The sequence below is a fragment of the Argentina silus genome (genome assembly GCF_951799395.1).
Source record: "Argentina silus genome assembly, chromosome: Y".
NCBI lineage: Eukaryota > Metazoa > Chordata > Actinopteri > Argentiniformes > Argentinidae > Argentina > Argentina silus.
Window position 1 is genome coordinate 37473282 of NC_139654.1, and position 17518 is coordinate 37490799.

The window sequence follows — 17518 nt, forward strand, 5'->3', positions numbered from 1 at the left end:
TCTTTAAACCCAGATGAACATGTATTTTAATCTGAACTGTCCTAGACTATTAAATATAACGTAGATGTTTCACTTTAAATGGTGACTGACTACGACTTGAGTTTGTTTTGTGTGAATCTCAACTCTCAAGACCATTATTGACCAACTCAATGACACTGAATCACCTTCATGATCACATTACTGGACACATGTAGGCCAACTGCTCATTTTAAAATCTAAAATAATCTTTGTCATGATGGCCATTTAGGATGGAACGGGACTCGCCAATAAGAAACCAACTCCAGACTTGATGAGGGGAGAGGAGGAGGGTGAGACTTGAGTGCAGGGGAGAGGAAGAGGAGGAGGAGGAGGAGGAGGGTGAGACTTGACTGGGTAAGGGGAGAGGAGGAGGAGGAGGGTGAGAAGAGAGGAGGAGGGTGAGACTTGACTAGGTGAGGGGAGAGGAGGAGGAGGGTGAGACTTGACTAAGTTATGTGCAATTCTCCAGGGGAAGGAGAAGGACTGGGGAGGAGGGGAAGCCCAACGGGCCCGCCGAGCCAGAGAAGAGCCACTCCAACAGCAGCACGCTGTCCGACTGGCAGGACAACATTATCTTCGTCAACAAGTTCTTCCACCAGGTACAGATGTGCAGAAGTACCATGGGCTCAAGTTGTTATCGTTTAATGTTGTCTAAAAATATGAAGAGTAACGTTTTTAGACGTTTTAGAAGAGTTACCAGATTAAACAAATGAAACAAACCTACAATTCACATGTCGTATTTTCACTGTAGAAAGATATGATATGACAGAAATATGTTAGCATTACCGTACGTTTAATGCTCATTTGATTTCCTCACGGTCACCACTTGCTTTTGAATGTAGTATTGATCTGAATGACCCTATGAGATGAGTTCTATTGGACTGTCCTCTAGTGGACGGACTGTATCACTCCATCGAAGACACATTCTTAGAAATTTGACTCCAACACACTCATTCTCAGGATGAAAATAGAGATCATGTGTGTGTGCAGTCAGGAGAAGGAGAGGAACAACCTCCTGGAATTATATTATATAATTATAATTATATAATAATTATAATTCTAATGTATTATCATAATACATTATAATACATAACGTATATTCTAGTAAATCTCCTGATGTCTCTATCTTCCCCCTGCAGGCCTTCCTGTTGCCGTCCTGCGAGGCATCAGCGACCCGCAAGGTGATCAAGGTGTACAGGAAGTTGATCTTGCAGGAGCAGCCCACCTTCATAATGGAGCCGGAGAAGAGCAGCTAGGACGAGGTGGAGGAGACCCAGAGCAGCTGCTCACCACGGAGATGGACAGCACGCATGTACAGGTGAGGACCGAACACACGCCACACACCACACACACACACACAGATGATGTTGTCTCAAACATGCACTTACTTAGGGTTAGCACTGCCTATATAAATAGATAATAACAAGTATATATATATATATATATATATGCTGGGGACATGTAATAAATTAGTAATAAGCATAGTGAAAAGACAATTATACATAAAAGGAGGTAAAACCCCCATAATAAAGTGGGCATGCGTAAGTGCTGTGATATATTAACAAACATTTTAGAAAAAGGTAGACGGTAATAAGTGCTGATGACCTACAATTCGAGAAAATCACACACTATATATACATACATATGTAAACCACACACAGAGACAAATAAATATGAAAGTGCTGAAGTATAATACATGCTGTAGTATAATAAATACAAATATATATATATATATATATATATATATATATATATATATATATATATAATATATATACATTCAACAAACACTTTATTAGCAACACCTGTACACATTCTCATGGTGGAGGTGGTGTAATGGTGTGGGGAATGTTTTTTTGGCACACTTTGGGCCTGTTAATACCAATCAATCATATTGCTTGAATGCCACAGCCTATTTGAGTATTGTTGCTGACCATGTGCATGCCTTCATGGCCACAATTTACCCATCTTCTAATGGCTACTTCCAGCATGCTAATGCACCATGTCGCAAAGCAAAAGTCGTCTAAAACTGGTTTCAGAAACATAACAATGAGTTCTGTGTTCTTCAGTGGCCTTCCCAGCCACCAGATCTGAATCAAATAGAACACCTTTGGGATGTGGTAGAACGGGAGATTCACAGCTTGGAAGTGCACCTGAAAAATCTACAGCAATCGCGTGATGCAATCATGTCATCATGGACCAGAATGTCAAAGAAATGTTATAAACATCTTGTGGAATCAATGCCACAAAGAATTGAGGCTGTTTTCAGAGCAAAGGGAGGCCCTACCGAGTATAGTATAGTGTTCCTAATAACGTGCTCAGTGAGTGTGTATATACAGTGCGGGAAAATAAGTATTCAACACATCAACAAATGTTTAATTCAACATATTTCCATTGCAGCCATTCACATGAAATTTAGATCAGACATAGGTATTAACTCAGTAAAACTACTCGGCAAAAGAATTTGTAACACCAATCTATAAAAAAAGTTGTGCAATTCTCCAGGGGAAGGAGAAGGACTGGAGAGGAGGGGGAGCCCAACGGGCCTGCCGAGCCAGAGAAGAGCCACTCCAACAGCAGCACGCTGTCCGGCTGGCGGGACAACATCATCTTCATCAACGAGGTCTTCCACCAGGTACAGCTGACCCTGTATCCCTTGCTGCAGTGTTGACAGGAGGCTGCTGCTGAGGTTCCTCCACTGCTGCACTGCCTCACACATCCAGCAGGGGGCAGCAGCAGAGCAGCTCAGGGCTCTGCAGCACAGGCTGGATTTTTCCTGCTCCTCCTTTGTGGACCTGTCAGCATAGGAGCAGAGGGACACAGCACAGAGCTCATCCCACTTAGACACAGTCCGTCTGGGGTAAGGACAGACACACTGATCTCTGATGAGGAGGAGGGAGGAGGATTTCTCATTGTACAATGTACGCTCCCTCCTCTGTCTCCCCTCAGCTCCAGCAAAGCCCTCCTCCTGCAGCTCCTGTACCTGGTCCCTGTGGGAGGTGAGGCGTGCTGTGTCCCTCTGCAGTGCCCTTGGTGGAGAGCTGGACCTCAGTGAGACTACAAACCAAAGTTATACATAGTTAGTGTATAGCTGGTATATGATTCCAATTCTCAGAATGAGCCGTGAATCAGGAAATTTGGTGTTTCACATAATTACCAATGTTTTTTTTAATTGTTTTTTAATGACTGCCATGGGAGTGGCTGTGGACAAAATCTGCGATGGCCCTATATCCAATTACATTTTTGAAGTCCCTCTCTATCAGAAGAGGTTTTATGCTCTCATCTTTAAACCCAGATGAACATGTATTTTAATCTGAACTGTCCTAGTCTATTAAATATAACTTGAAATGGTGACTGACTACTGCTTGAGTTTGTTTTGTGTGAATCTGTAATGACACCAACTCTCATTACAGACCATTATTGACCAATAAGACACTTTACTACATTTCTATTTCTATCTCTCCACAGGACGAAAACCATTCCTATGGGATTTCTCATAGAGTGAAATAGGGCAGATTTCTTGACAGATTTCATGTTGACAGACATCAATAGCAGACTCCAAAGTCACTTGGTCTCAACTACCCAGCTGAAGCATATTGAACAACACTTATTGGATTTGTGTTCTAATGGCCTACTCTATGTTACTACTCTAACTCTAAGCCAGAGCTAACTTCGGAGCGTGCTCTCCATTTTATTAACCAAAATGCCACTAATTGAAAACAGGTACGGTCACGTGAATCTAGGGAAATGGCACAAGAAAGACGCAATCCTAGCAACGACAATTGTCAATAGCACTAATTATTCTGCTCTGCATTTAATGCGTTGTTTTTAGCACTCAATGTTATATTTATTTTGTGTTTGCGTGTCTGTCTCATTTTTTGGCTGTCTAATTTATTTTCTGTTTGTGGCTATCTAAGGACAGTACACTAGACGTTTACTTAAGACTGATGTAATATTCAAACTGTCTCACACTACAGGTATTCAACATGTTCTTCTCTCTGTTGTAGCTCCTGTAGGTGTTTACTATGCCCTGACTGATATCAGGACTTTGGCAGAGGAGATGGATAAATTGGCTAATGGTACTACGTAATCACGAGAAATGTTGGGAAATTAGACTAATATATAATAATATATGCAATTTAGCTACCGCTTTTATCCAAAGCGACTTACATTGCAGTGAGTGCATACTTTTTTCAGTATGTATGGTCCCAGCAGAAATCTAACCCACAACCTAAGCGTTGTTTGCGCCATGCTCTACCAACTGAGCCACAGAGGACCAGGAATAAAGTCCCAGAGACCCAAATTGTCAACATTCTAGAGCACCAAGGGCGACTTCTTCATTTTGTAGCCAATCCAAGTATTATTGCTAGGTGAATACCACATAAAACACTTGGCACTCCAGGTGGTGAGTGTACCGGAATTTTTTGGCAGTGAGTGAGTTAAACGCAGATGACGGTTCAAGATACAGCATCAGTAGACAAACATGTTTTGCAGCGCTCACTCAGTCCTGTACATCATGCATGCTCATGGTGTCAACTCAACGTATTGTATGTGTGAAATAGGACAAGCAGATCTCACTCACTAGTAAGATGAGGAAAGTGGTTCTTTTATATTTCCTGTTGTTACTTTTATATTTTTTCATGTTTTTATTATTCATTTTGGTAATTCTTGATTATTATACTTTGTTTAAAAATAATCAAAGAGGGGACTGTTGGAATTGTACAATATTCTATGTGCCTCTCGACCTTTCACCTAGTGGTACCATGCCATAACCAGTACACAATGCAGAGACATGAAATCAGATGCTAGGGAATGGGGGGCCTAGGACCTGTAGCCCTCCAAGGCCAAATTCCATTGCAAGTCCATATATTCTAGTAGTAGTGTTACTATACTGGTACAGAGTACACAGTGTGTCTTTATTCTTGATGTAAAGTTGGAGGACATTACATATGAATTAGTTTAGTTGTGTTTACTTAATGTGGGGATGAAATATGTTCCTCTGACACTAGACACCAAAATCACTACTATAGAGAGTGAAATGTTTGATTCTGTCTTTGAGATTCTTATAGCCCAATTGTGTGCAATAATATCTATTTACTAAAATCTGATCTTGAAGAAAGATATTTTTCTCCCTCTTTACGCAGTCTTGGATATTGCTCTGTTAAAGAGAAACAATGTTTCTTCTGGAACTTTTTCAAGTTTAATTGTGGTATGATTTCTGAGTAGTTTCTTGACTATTAAAGTGATTCTACGAGATAATTTCTATAATCTCAGCCTACAGTTCTCAATGTAGCGCTAATGAGTTGGAAACGGGTCCCTGTTACATGCCCTCAGTGTGGTGCGTATGTGTGTGGATTCCACGTAGACCAGTGACATCGACACACTTAACAGTAATGCTGCTTCTAAAGTTGGCGATGATAAACTAGGGAGTCTGTGGCTGAATGAGATAAAACAGTGATTCAATTGATTATATTTGTACAAACTATGCATTGATAATTCAGACACAAAATAAGAGGTTAAATAATACAGAAATAGTTATTGCCATATCCCGTAGCTTCTCTTTAATGATTCATTCATAGATAGTGACAATTCAAATAATTTGAAAATATGTGGCTGCACTGTTACTAATGCTATAAATGCAACACATGCTTATAATGTGCAAACTGAATTATAAACCCATTATAAAAGGAAACCTTAGTGTTAAGTGTCACCAAAAGAAAAGAAAACACAGAGACATTAAATCAATTTGAGATACTCCATCACTCATTTATTTGCAAATATATGTAATAAGTGTATGTAAGTAAAGACAATGAGACTCCTGTGGCCCTGCATATCAGAGAGAGAGAGGGGAAAGGGAGAGAGGGGGGGACATAACAAGAAGGCATGTGAGGTTATTATTTAAACTTTAACTAGAATACTTATTGGATTTCACTGAAGTATCCTTTGCGGTTACTGATGGAGTTTGACCCTGTGGAATTCCTAAAAAAGAAAGACAGAAAAAAAGAGAAAGAGAGGGGGAGGGGGAGTGCAACTTTAGTGGTAAGAATAAAATTACTTCCAATCATTTAAAATGACTTATTCCGATTACTTAATAGCGTGTGTGTGTGTGTGTGTGTGTGTGTGTGTGTGTGTGCGTGCCCCCTCAGAAGGACGCCATGAGAAGCTGAAGGTGGTGCTCCAGGAGGCTCGAGACTCCAACGACCAGAGACTCCGTGTTGAAGTACCAGGGAACCTCCTGACCAAACATGTCGTCCAGAAGCATCATCAGCCCGCCCTGAGGTAAGGCTCTGAGTTACTGCTAGTTCACAGTACTCATTTAAACTGAACAATAGATTGGATGCTAAATACTAGAGAGAAGGAACAGTAACAACATCAGAACTTGTCTGTACCTTCAGGTGCAGCAGGCATCGCTCAGCCTCTGGTTTCATGTTGCTGGCAGGCAGGCAGGAGTGTAGGAGAGAGTACAGACGCTCCACAAAACCACCAGGTTGCTAACAGCAAACATAGGAGGAGAGAGCAGAGAGTCATATGAACTTGTCAACAAAGTCACCCTGTAACAGTCTTCAGTATAAGAACAGTACTCATCCCCACCATCACCCCAAACAGAACCAGCTCATAGAGGATGTCTATGAGGTTGACATGGCTAATCAAACAAAAGACAAAAACATTTACAACAAAATAGCAATGATATTAAAAAGAAGGACCCAATACAGGCACAGGTAATCAATGTGAGACTACTGAAGTGAATGAACTAACCTGATGTTCTGCCAGCTCCATCTCAATGTCACCCTGTTTGGAGGGATCACTCAGGTACCCAACAAGGTCATCATAGGCACGGATGAACTGTGCCTCGTCCTATACAGAACAAGAGAGACAATGTCAGTAAACGGTTGTTACATTTTCTCTTGATAATTCACTCTGTTGGAGGAAGCCAATGTCTTACCTTGTGATTGGCCTGAACCAGTGCTCCCAGCAGGACCTTCCCAGCCACGTACAGCTGGTTCTTGCTCTGGGTGGAACTGCGCAGGGTCTGGTAAAGGGGGAAAAAATAGTGAGACACCATCTGACAGAAGACAGAAGAGAGAAAGCACAGAGAAAGGGTGGTTGACTCACTGTGAAGGCCTGGCGTAGGGTGGTGACCCTCAGGGCAATGTCCTCAGTCCTCTTGGTGGTCAAATAGAGGCTATGGGAGAGAATGACGCATGTAAACCGGTGGAGTTACTAAGTGATAATATGGTAAAGGCTTGATAATATGGTAAAGGCTTAAGTGTTAAGTTTGACCTCATAGCAGTTCTGGCCCTGTGGCTCAGGATCAGTGTACTGCTGCTGAGCGGGTGTGGAGAAAGAGTCAGCCCCCGACCACGCAGTGGAGGACAGCTGCCCATCCGGTCCCATACGCAGGACGGTATTCACCACAGAGATGTCTGTCTGCTACTCACAACACACACACATACACACATCTCTTTAGCTAAAATGCATGGAGGTGGCTAGCAAGCTAGCTAGTTCAAGCTAAAGGTAACTCTTAGCAACGCCCTTAGACACTGTCAACGGGTTACTTAGCCACCTAGCAGCTAACAATGCTATCATTGCTTCTAACTGGCAAAATAATCATTGCACACACAATTTGTGAGATATGTGTCTCCTGTAAAATGTAATTAAATGTCACATACCCTCTTCAAAGTCGCTGTCGCTTTCCTCTTCACGATCGCGAACCTTGCAAAAAAGAAAACACGAACAACCCGTCGTAGAGACGGCAGACCGCAGTCCAGCACTCGCGCAGCCAATCCTGAAAAACACCGAGGCATTTTTCAGTCCGTTTTGCTCAGAAAATCAGCAGGTTTGTGTCGATGTGAACATCAACTGAAGTCTGTTGTTATCTGGAGCGGACTGAACATTCCATAGAATGTTGCTAATGTTCTATATTGAAAGGTTGCATAGCAACACACCGTTTTGAAAATAATGAGTAATAATGATGCATGACATGTATCATGAACACTTTTCAAAAATGCGTTACCATGTGACCTCTAGAAATAGAACATGAGCAGCCTTCTATGTTTGATCCAGCGCTACGCAGCAACACACCTCTGATGATGTTGACATTGACGAGACCCAGCTAGTCTTCTGAGCGCTAGCATTACTACAACACTAGCATTAGCAACGAAAGGTACTGAGAAACGCAGGTTTGGCTGCGGGAGTGCATGGATAGCGGACTGCCATTTCTACGACAGGTTGTTGTTCCTGTTTTCTTTTTGAGAGTACAGCGACTTCGAAGCAGGTATGTCACGTTTAATTACATTTTACAGTAGACACGTGGTAAACAAATGCATCTGTGTAATGGCATGACTGTTAGTCCGTCAGTAGCAACGGTGGTAGCATTGTTAGCTTTAGCTTGAACTAGCTCGCTTGCTCGTCACCAACATGCATGTTCGACTTGTGCCGTGTTGTTTTAGCAACACGTATCGAGTGGTTGTCTAACTATCGTTCAGATATGGTCTTCTGAGCGCTAGCATTACTACGCCATTTGCATTAGCAACGAAAGGTACTGAGAAATGCCTCGGTGGTAGGTATGTCACGTTTAATTACATTTTACAGTAGACACATGGTAAACAAATGCATCTGTGTAATGGCATGACTGTTAGTCCGTCAGTAGCAACGGTGGTAGCATTGTTAGCTTTAGCTTTAACTAAGACTGTGAGGTGGAGGAGGCCAGACTAGACCAGCTATTCCACTTAGACACAGTCCGTCTGGCGTAAGGACAGACACACTGATCTCTGATGAGGAGGATTTCTCATTGTACAATGTACGCTCCCTCCTCTGTCTCTCCTCAGCTCCAGCAAAGCCCTCCTCCTGCAGCTCCTGTACCTGGTCCCTGTGAGAGGGGGGCGGTGAGGCGTGCTGTGTCCTTCTGCAGTGCCCTGGGTGGAGAGCTGGACCTCAGTGAGACCACAAACCAAAGTTATACATAGTTAGTATATAGCTGGTATGTGATTCCAATTCTCAGAATGAGCCATGAATCAGGAAATTTGGTGTTTCACATATAAGCATTAGCAATGTTTTTTTGAATTGTTTTTTATGACTGCCATGGGAGTGGCTGTGGACAAAATCTGCGATGGCCCTATATCAAATTACATTTCTGAAGTCCCTCTCTATCAGAAGAGGTTTTATGCTCTCACCTTTAAACCCAGATGAACATGTATTTTAATCTGAACTGTCCTAGACTATTAAATATAACTTGAAATGGTGACTGACTACTGCTTGAGTTTGTTTTGTGTGAATCTGTAATGACACCAACTCTCATTTCTATTTCTATCTCTCCACTGGACGAAAATCATTCCTATGGGATTTCCCATAGAGTGAAATAAGGCAGATTTCTTGACAGATTTCATGTTGACAGACATCAATAGCAGACTCCAAAGTCACTAGGTCTCAACTACCCAGCTGAAGCATATTGAACAACACTTATTGGATTTGTGTTCTAATGGCCTACTCTATGTTACCTAGTGATAGGTTTGGGAATTGTTATCTGGGTTTCGTTCTTCCTGGTACATCATCTAGGACTACCTTCTGACTATGTACAACACTCACACACACACATGCTAGATATTCTGCCTGATGGGAGGGCAGGACAGTGATGTCAGGTTTGTGTGGTCATTTGATTGTTGTTGTTGTAATGGCTTAATTACACCTTATTTGGCTCTGTTCTAACCTACCACTCTAGTCTTACACACACGTTGCTGGGGAAATGGCACAAGAAACACGCAATCCTAGCAACGACAATTGTCAGTAGCACTAATTATTCTGTAATAATGATGCATGACATGTATTTTCAACACTTTTCAAAAATACGTCACTGTAATGTATTGGCATTATTACAACTTTGTGTTTCCAATGTATTAATAAGGGCTTTCCCTATTGGCTGTGTAAGAGTCCTTAGCTGTTGTGCACATGCGCTGTACTCTGTCTTAAAATTGATCAGTAAACGAGCATCCACGTAATGTTCGGTCTCCGTTATTGAAACCGTGAATATATATAACTCTAAATATATTACAATTTGGCGACGAGGATGGGATATCTAATGAAAGATGATCCCAGTGACGAGAGACAACTTTGCAGCAAGTAGAACGCAATAAACGAACTTTGTAGCTCGAAAGAAAGAGGCTAGCAAACGGAAGCTAAGTAGCTAAAGGCGACTACAAGCTAGCAAGATAGCTCGTTTCCAAATCGGTGCGTTAGCTGAATACAAAGAAGGACAGGAAGATTTCGAATCTTACTTGGAAAGACTGGAACAGTGGATGATCGCAAACGAGGTGGACACTGACAAAAAGGTCAGCGTGTTTCTGTCGGTAATCGGAGCGGATGCCTACAGACTTTTAAAGAATTTAGTCAGTCCTGAAAAACCTAACACACAAACCTACGAGGAGCTAAGCGAGTCGCTCAGTGAGCATTACAAGTCGAAACCGCTTGTCATCGCGGAACGTTTCCGTTTTCCAAAAAAAAAATCAACAAGACGGTGAGTCTATGTCTGATTACATAGTAGCTTTGAAGCAACTTTCAACTCATTGTGAGTTTGGTGCACATCTTAATGATGCACTCCGTGACCGTTTTGTTAGTGGGTTAAAAGCTACAGCTGTGCAGAGGAAACTTTTATCGCAACCAAGACTAACATTCAAGACTAAGACTATTAAGTAATAAACAAAGTCAAACAGTCAGAACAAAAGGCCTGATTAGACAACTTGATGACGAAATGTAGTTCTTGAATGTTATTGGTGTATGTAGACAGGAATCAGAAACACGTTGAATAGAAGGCGTTAACCTGTGAAATCTATAAAGACAGGTGACTGAGGAGATAACGGGGTCGGCTCATGTTCTGCGGGAATAAAGTCTGAATGAATCAACAGCTCTGGTTAACGGTATTTTATTTTTAAGTATTATAACTTAAATTCTACGACACTAGCATTAGCAAGGAAGGCCTGAAAAATGCCTTCGTGTTTTTCAGGATTGGCTGTGCGTGGACTGGGGCAGCCGTTTCTACGACAGGTTGTTGTTGTTGTTTTTCTTTTTTGCAGGGCTCCCGTTGGGAGGACAGCGAGAGCGACTTCGAAGCGGGTATGTGACGTTTAATTACATTTTACAGTAGAAGACACAGTCAACAAATGTATCTGGGTAATGGCATGACTATTTGTCAGTTAGTAGCAATGGTAGCATTGTTAGCTTTAGCTTGAACTAGCTAGCTTGCTAGTCACCTACATGCATTTTGGACTTGTGCTGTGTTGTTTCACAACAAATATTGAGTGGTTCAGAGAGAGTCTAACTATTGTTATTGCTCATACTTCTTCTTCTTTTTCTTATCATTATTATTCCAATTCTTCCGATTTTTTGGTATGCTACTCCTCCTACAGCGTTCAAGCTATTTAGACTGATCAAACTTTAAAACGTGCGGAGAGGTATTTTAAAGTCATGATATTTATTCCGATTCCGAACCCTAGCACATATTCCTGACCAATCAGCGGGTAATGCCGCCATTAGCCTTCCTTCTCCACATACCCACTAGTAATCTGCCACTGGCTCATTCTGGCTAAGATATATATCGATTAGAGGTATGCCTCCTGGTGCCCCAGGAGCCCCTAATCTCAGTACCAGTGGTCCAGAACAGTTTCTTTGCCTATCTTGTTTTATCCTGCGCCTCTCATTGGATACTTCTTCTTCTGTCTCAAACATGTTAGGGCTACTTTAGTACTACCTTACGGGTCGCATTGGTATATTGCTTGGTTATAAGCTACTTTTGGCCTAGGTTGTTCCATATTCCAAGGTACAATACGCCACGTGACGTGACAGTCCCCTTTAAATTTCCCCAGGTTTGCGGTGCCATATGTTGTGTTAAGTGGTTTGTCGAAGCATTCAAACTTTTGCTTCCAATCAATTGAATCCGGGGATCTCCCTCTTTTTCTCATCTATTCTCACATCTATTTTTCTGAATTGGTCTCTAAAAGTTTGATCATAAAACGGATGGTATCTGGTGTTGCTTAAGATACCCAAACATTCGGCTGGACAATATGGTCGTTTTGATTCTTCTATGGGACAGGACTTTTTATATAACTGTGCACATGCCTGGTATGTGTGTGTGTGTGTTAGGTACAACTCGTAGTTTTTTCAGTGGTGATGGACTACACATGAGGCAATCTCCTTCTGTTACTGACTGGGCTGTAAACTCTCCCCATTTATACCAATAATTTTGCTTTGCCTGTTCCCATAATGTATTTACCTTATATTCTCTGTCCCTATCTCTTTTGGTTTCAACCTGTGTTTGCTTCACTTCCTGACTCAATTCTCTAGGCAGGGCCTGTTCTATTTGGGACAGCATATAGATTAGTATTATTACTTTATATATCACTAGTCACTTCCCCAGGATCCCCCAGGCTCTACTGTCCTTCCCGTTCGGCTGGGGGCTGGATTTCCGGCCCCTGTTCAGCCTCTGTACCTGTTCCTTCATTTCCTCTGTGCTCCTGTACGATCTTACCCGTTCCTTCGTCTTCTTCTCTGGTTTGCTTTTTCTTCTTGCCTCGGGACCCTGGTGCAGTGGTTCAAGTGGTACCAGGTTAGACTCCCTCGGACTTGTATTGCAGTGGGGGTGGCTCGCACTACCTCGTACGGTCCCTCTCTCCTTGGCTCGTTCCACTTCCTCCGGAAGACTTTGATGTACACCTGGTCTCCTGGAGTTATCGGATTGGGCAGGGGTGGCTCCGGCTCCGGCTGCTAGTCTTTTTCCTGTGAATATATAACTTTATGTATCTCAGTTAGTTGTTTCATGTACTGCTTTAGTTCCATCTGGAGTTGTTCCAGTGGTGGTCCTTAGTAAGGTATATATTATAAGGCACATATCTTATTCAGCTTTGTTTTGAGGGTACCATTTATTCTTTCTACCATTCCTTGTGATTGTGGATGATAGACACAACTCAATCTTTGCTTTATCCTTAACTGCTGTATGACTTGTTTCACAGTTTTCTGAATAAATGCTGCACCATTATCTGAGCTAATCTCATTAGGTATTCCAAATCTGGGTATTACTTCTCTTGTTAGAAATGTAACCACTGTTCCTGCCCCTAATTCTGCCGATGGCGTTGCTTCTACCCATCTGCTAAATCTATCTATGACAACAAGCATGTATCTTTTCCATTGACCTTTTTTATCCTGTCTACATAGTCCATTACCAAATGTTTAAATGGTTCGTCTGGAACCGGTATGTGTCCTAAGGGTGTTTTGATTCCTTTCTCACATTGTTTTGTGCGCATACTGTGCATTCTGCCAATGCATTTTCTACCATTGCCTGTAAATAGGGTGACCAATACCCTTGGAGTTTTATCTTTCTCAAAACTTCCCTCCTTGCGCAATGGTCAAAACCATACGCATCAGCGATCAAAATCCCCAGTAGCACCGTAGGTGCCACTATCGTACCCTCATGCAATCTCCACAATCCTGTAGAGTCTCCTTTTGCCCCCCTTTGGAGCCACATGGATTGCTCATACGGCCCTGCAATCTGTTGCATGCGTATTATATCCTCTAGCTGCGTTATTGGTTCTATTAATACCATTGGGGCCAACACGGCCACCTCACACTTCGAGGCTCGCTTTGCCGCTTCATCAGCAGCATTATTGCCCTGAATAATGTAATCATTGCCTTTCTGGTGCGCCTGACATTTGATGATCGCTAACCGTTTTGGTTTCATCATAGTCGACATCAATTCCTTAATTTGCTCACAATGCTGTATGGGTGACCCATCACTTTTCAAAAAGCCTCTCTGTTTCCATACTGCCCCAAACAGATGACAGACTCCATGCGCATACGCTGAGTCATTAAAAATGTTCACTGATTTGCCTTCCCCCATTTTACAGGCTTCTGTCAGTGCCCTTAGTTCTGCCAACTGGGCAGAACACGGTTGTGGACAGCTGAATGTCTGCCCTATTTGTTTGACTATGCCGTACCCTGCATGATTTCCTAAATGATCTCGATAACATGAACCATCTACAAAATATGTCTCTTCTGCATATAGTAAGGGTGTTGATTCTAAATCTGGTCTTAACCTGGTGAATGTTAGCGAGTGTGCTATACAATCATGTTCTTCCCCTTCATCTGCCAGTGGTATTAACTCAGCTGGATTTACTGTGCTACATCTCTTGATAGTGATGTCTGGGTATGTTAATAACGACAAATATGACAGGTTCCTAGCTTGTGTTAGAACAAACCTTCCCTGTTCTAACAGTTCCACTGTCTTGTGATGTGTGTGTATATTGTTATTGGGTAGCCCGTTGTGATTGACGAGGCCTTCTCATAGGCATAGTGCATAGCTGCATTTCTTTTTTCAACATTTCAAATGCCATTGTAGCTTCTGTTGTCCATATTAAAGGGGCTCTTAAGTTCTGCTGACCCGCTGTTTTCATCAGCACCCTCAGAGCTGCTGTTTTTATCGCATAGTCCTCTATCCAATCTCCGCTGAATCCTGTCATTCCCAAGAATGTCATCATTTGGCCCACATTTACTGGTTTTGGTGTTTTACTTATGCCTTCTAATTGTCCTGGTGATATTGCTTTTGACCCATGCGCTATAGTTCTTCCCAGATAGTCAACCTGAGGTAAGCAATACTGCAATTTAGTTTTTGACACTTTGTGTCCCCCCTTTGCCAATTTTTGGAGAACTCTTATGGAGTCCTCATGACATTGTTCCAATCAAATCTTCCACGTATTGGATTACTGTGCTGTTTATCTCCAGGTCTTCTAGATCTGCTTTTAGCACCTGGTTGAACACATGAGGCGAATGTTTGAACCCTTGAGGTATTCTAGTGTATGTGTATTGTTGTCCTCTGTAGGTGAATGCAAACAAGTACCAACTTTCTTCTGCTAACGGTACACTGAAAAAAGCTGAGCATAAATCTATCACTGTCTAGTATTTGGCTGTCGGAGGAACATTTGTTAACAGTGTATGAGGATTTGGTACTTCTGCTGGCCAATCCTGCACCACCTCATTTACTGCTCTTAAGTCATGCACCAATCTCCATTTTGACTTATCTGCTTTTAGAATTGGAAGAAGGGGGGTATTGCACGGGCTGTTTATTCTTTCTAAAACTCCCGCTGCTATCAAACCCTCTATTGTTTTGCTTATTCCTTCCTCAGCTTCAGGTTTCATAGGATATTGGGCTTTTCTTGGTAATACACTGCCCTGTTTTGTTCTCATAATTATAGGGCTTGCTGATTTTACTAAGCCCACGTCAGTGTCATGTTTTGACCAGAGACTTTCTGGAATCTGTTTTTCCATGTCATCGCTCAATTGATTATCTGATTTTTCTTTCATCTGAACTTGTTGTTTAACCAATATGGCTACTTCCTGTGGTATACCATTCATAGGCGTGGCACATATTATTTTTATGAATTCCTTGTCTGCAGAATGTTTTACCAATGGGTTACTTGTTTTTTTCCAGTCACTTTTTAATGCGGTTCTCATCATTGGTCCCAAGTCTCTTGCTCTATACCCTTTATTTACCATTAATGACACATGAGGAGCAGCATTAGGTATATTATACCATTTTTGTACAAATTCTGATTCATCTATTTTCATAGCTGCTCCCTGTTTTCCCACTATGATGTATTGTGACATTAATGGGACAACCACATTTTTAGTTTGTTCTTGGTAGGAGTCGCAATTTGAGTCAAACTGCATTGTGCAGTGGTAGTCAAATCGTGGTTTTCGTGCATCTGGCAATTGGGCTTCAATACATTTTCTCCATTTTAACCAAGTTTGCTCTATTTCATGGTTTATTTCCTCTAACCAGTAAACATTTGCGCTTGCATTTATTGGTATTTCTTGTGTCTTTATTGCCGTATTATCTACATATACACCTTCTGGGGAACACCATATTTTCATCCCCAGCATGCATAATGCATCCCTCCCCAAGAGATTCACCGGTGTCTGGTCAGAGATCAGTATGGGCAGGGTTGTGGGCTCTGTCTCCTATCTTCAGACTTACTGGAGTTGCCATTGGAATTAACTGCGCTTGTCCCGAGAATCCTACTGTTTTAACAATTTTAAAATCTAAAGGTCTATTTCTCTCTCTCTTTTCTCCTGTCTCTTTTTTGAATTAACTCAAGGTTTGTGGGTTTTTTTACCAGTGTTCCCATTTCCTTACACACTGCAACATCAAATGTCCCTTCCTTAGGCCACTTAGTATAATTCTTACTGGTTCGTTTTTCCCATTTTTCTGACATCTCTCTTATTTGGTTATTCAAAAGAGGGTTTTTATTCTCTAATATTTCTACTGGAGTTACTATGGTAATCCCTTTCTCCATTTTCCCTTTTGTCTTTCCTTTTGCAGTAATTGTTTTTAGGGTTATTGTAAAATGTCTTCATTTTCACTCTTTTCTGCAATTTGTCAAAAGAGAACAATATTGTATTATTGGTTATCTAGGATATCACTGAGATTAAAGAAATATGTTAGGAAGCAGCTTTGGAATCAGCTTGAGATATCCTAATCACAATTGGTGTCTTATACCCTGGGAATCAAACGTAGGTATAACCAACAACTGTGTGTATTTGCATGTATGTATGTGTGCTTGAGAGTGTATTTGTATGTGTGAGAATGTAAGAATGAGTGGGTGTCTATATTTGTATGATTATGTGTGAGTGTGTGAGTGTGTGCTGTGTTATATGAGTGTATAAGATGTGTCTGTGTGAGTGTGTGATGTGTGTATGAGTGTATATGGAACCCTAGAATGTGAAATGAATCAGTCTGAGCCTAAACATGAAACTCTTCAATTAAGAATCACTTTTACTCAGCATATAGTAATACAGTAAAATGTTTTCGAAAATGTTTTAAAAGGTCAACTGTTTGTACCATGCTGCTGGTAAGATAAAGAAGTTACGGAACGGGTCGCGGAAGGTAGATTGGAAGGTTTGGGGATGGAAATCGGAGGTGACAATTAGACGGTCACAACAAGAAAAAGGCGGAGCAGCTAACGATGAAAGAGGAAGGGGGAAGGGGGAGCCAGGGAAGGTAAAGCAAGTTGAATCAAGAAGGTAGACACAAAGTTGAATCAGGAAAGTAACCGCAAGTTAGGTAGGCTAGGGTCTTCTTACCAGTGTCCTATAGTTTTATTGTCTGAGCAGGTTGATGTGGATTTCGACCGCCTCTCTGTCCGCCCACCACGGTACGGCGGAGAATAACCGAGAGTAACCGCCAGTGTCGCCGACTGCAGCTGAAGGACATCATTCCTGTGGAGATGCAGAGGCTGACCAAGTATCCTCTACTGCTTGAGAGCATAGCCAAGTACACACGTACCATAGACTACTACGATTTCACAACGACTACAATACATGTATGTTCCTGTGGTGAGGTTCTCCTACAAGCCCCCTATGTGTTTTTCGCCTCACCTGCACACTTTTTAAACCTTGTCTTTTTAAAACTGCTTTCTCTTTCACCTCCCTTTTTTGCACCTCCGCCCCCTTTACCTAACAC

General features: G+C 41.8%; 1 pseudogene across 1 annotated transcript in view; it reads right to left on the minus strand.

Moving 5' to 3' along the window:
* Window positions 1-17518, minus strand: part of LOC310824104 (cytochrome P450 3A27-like) — a 56999-nt pseudogene that overhangs the window by 18132 nt on the left and 21349 nt on the right. The window contains exon 5 of the transcript in view: window positions 1215-1270. The product of the transcript in view is annotated as a cytochrome P450 3A27-like (transcript). The remainder of the gene's footprint in view (window positions 1-1214; window positions 1271-17518) is intronic.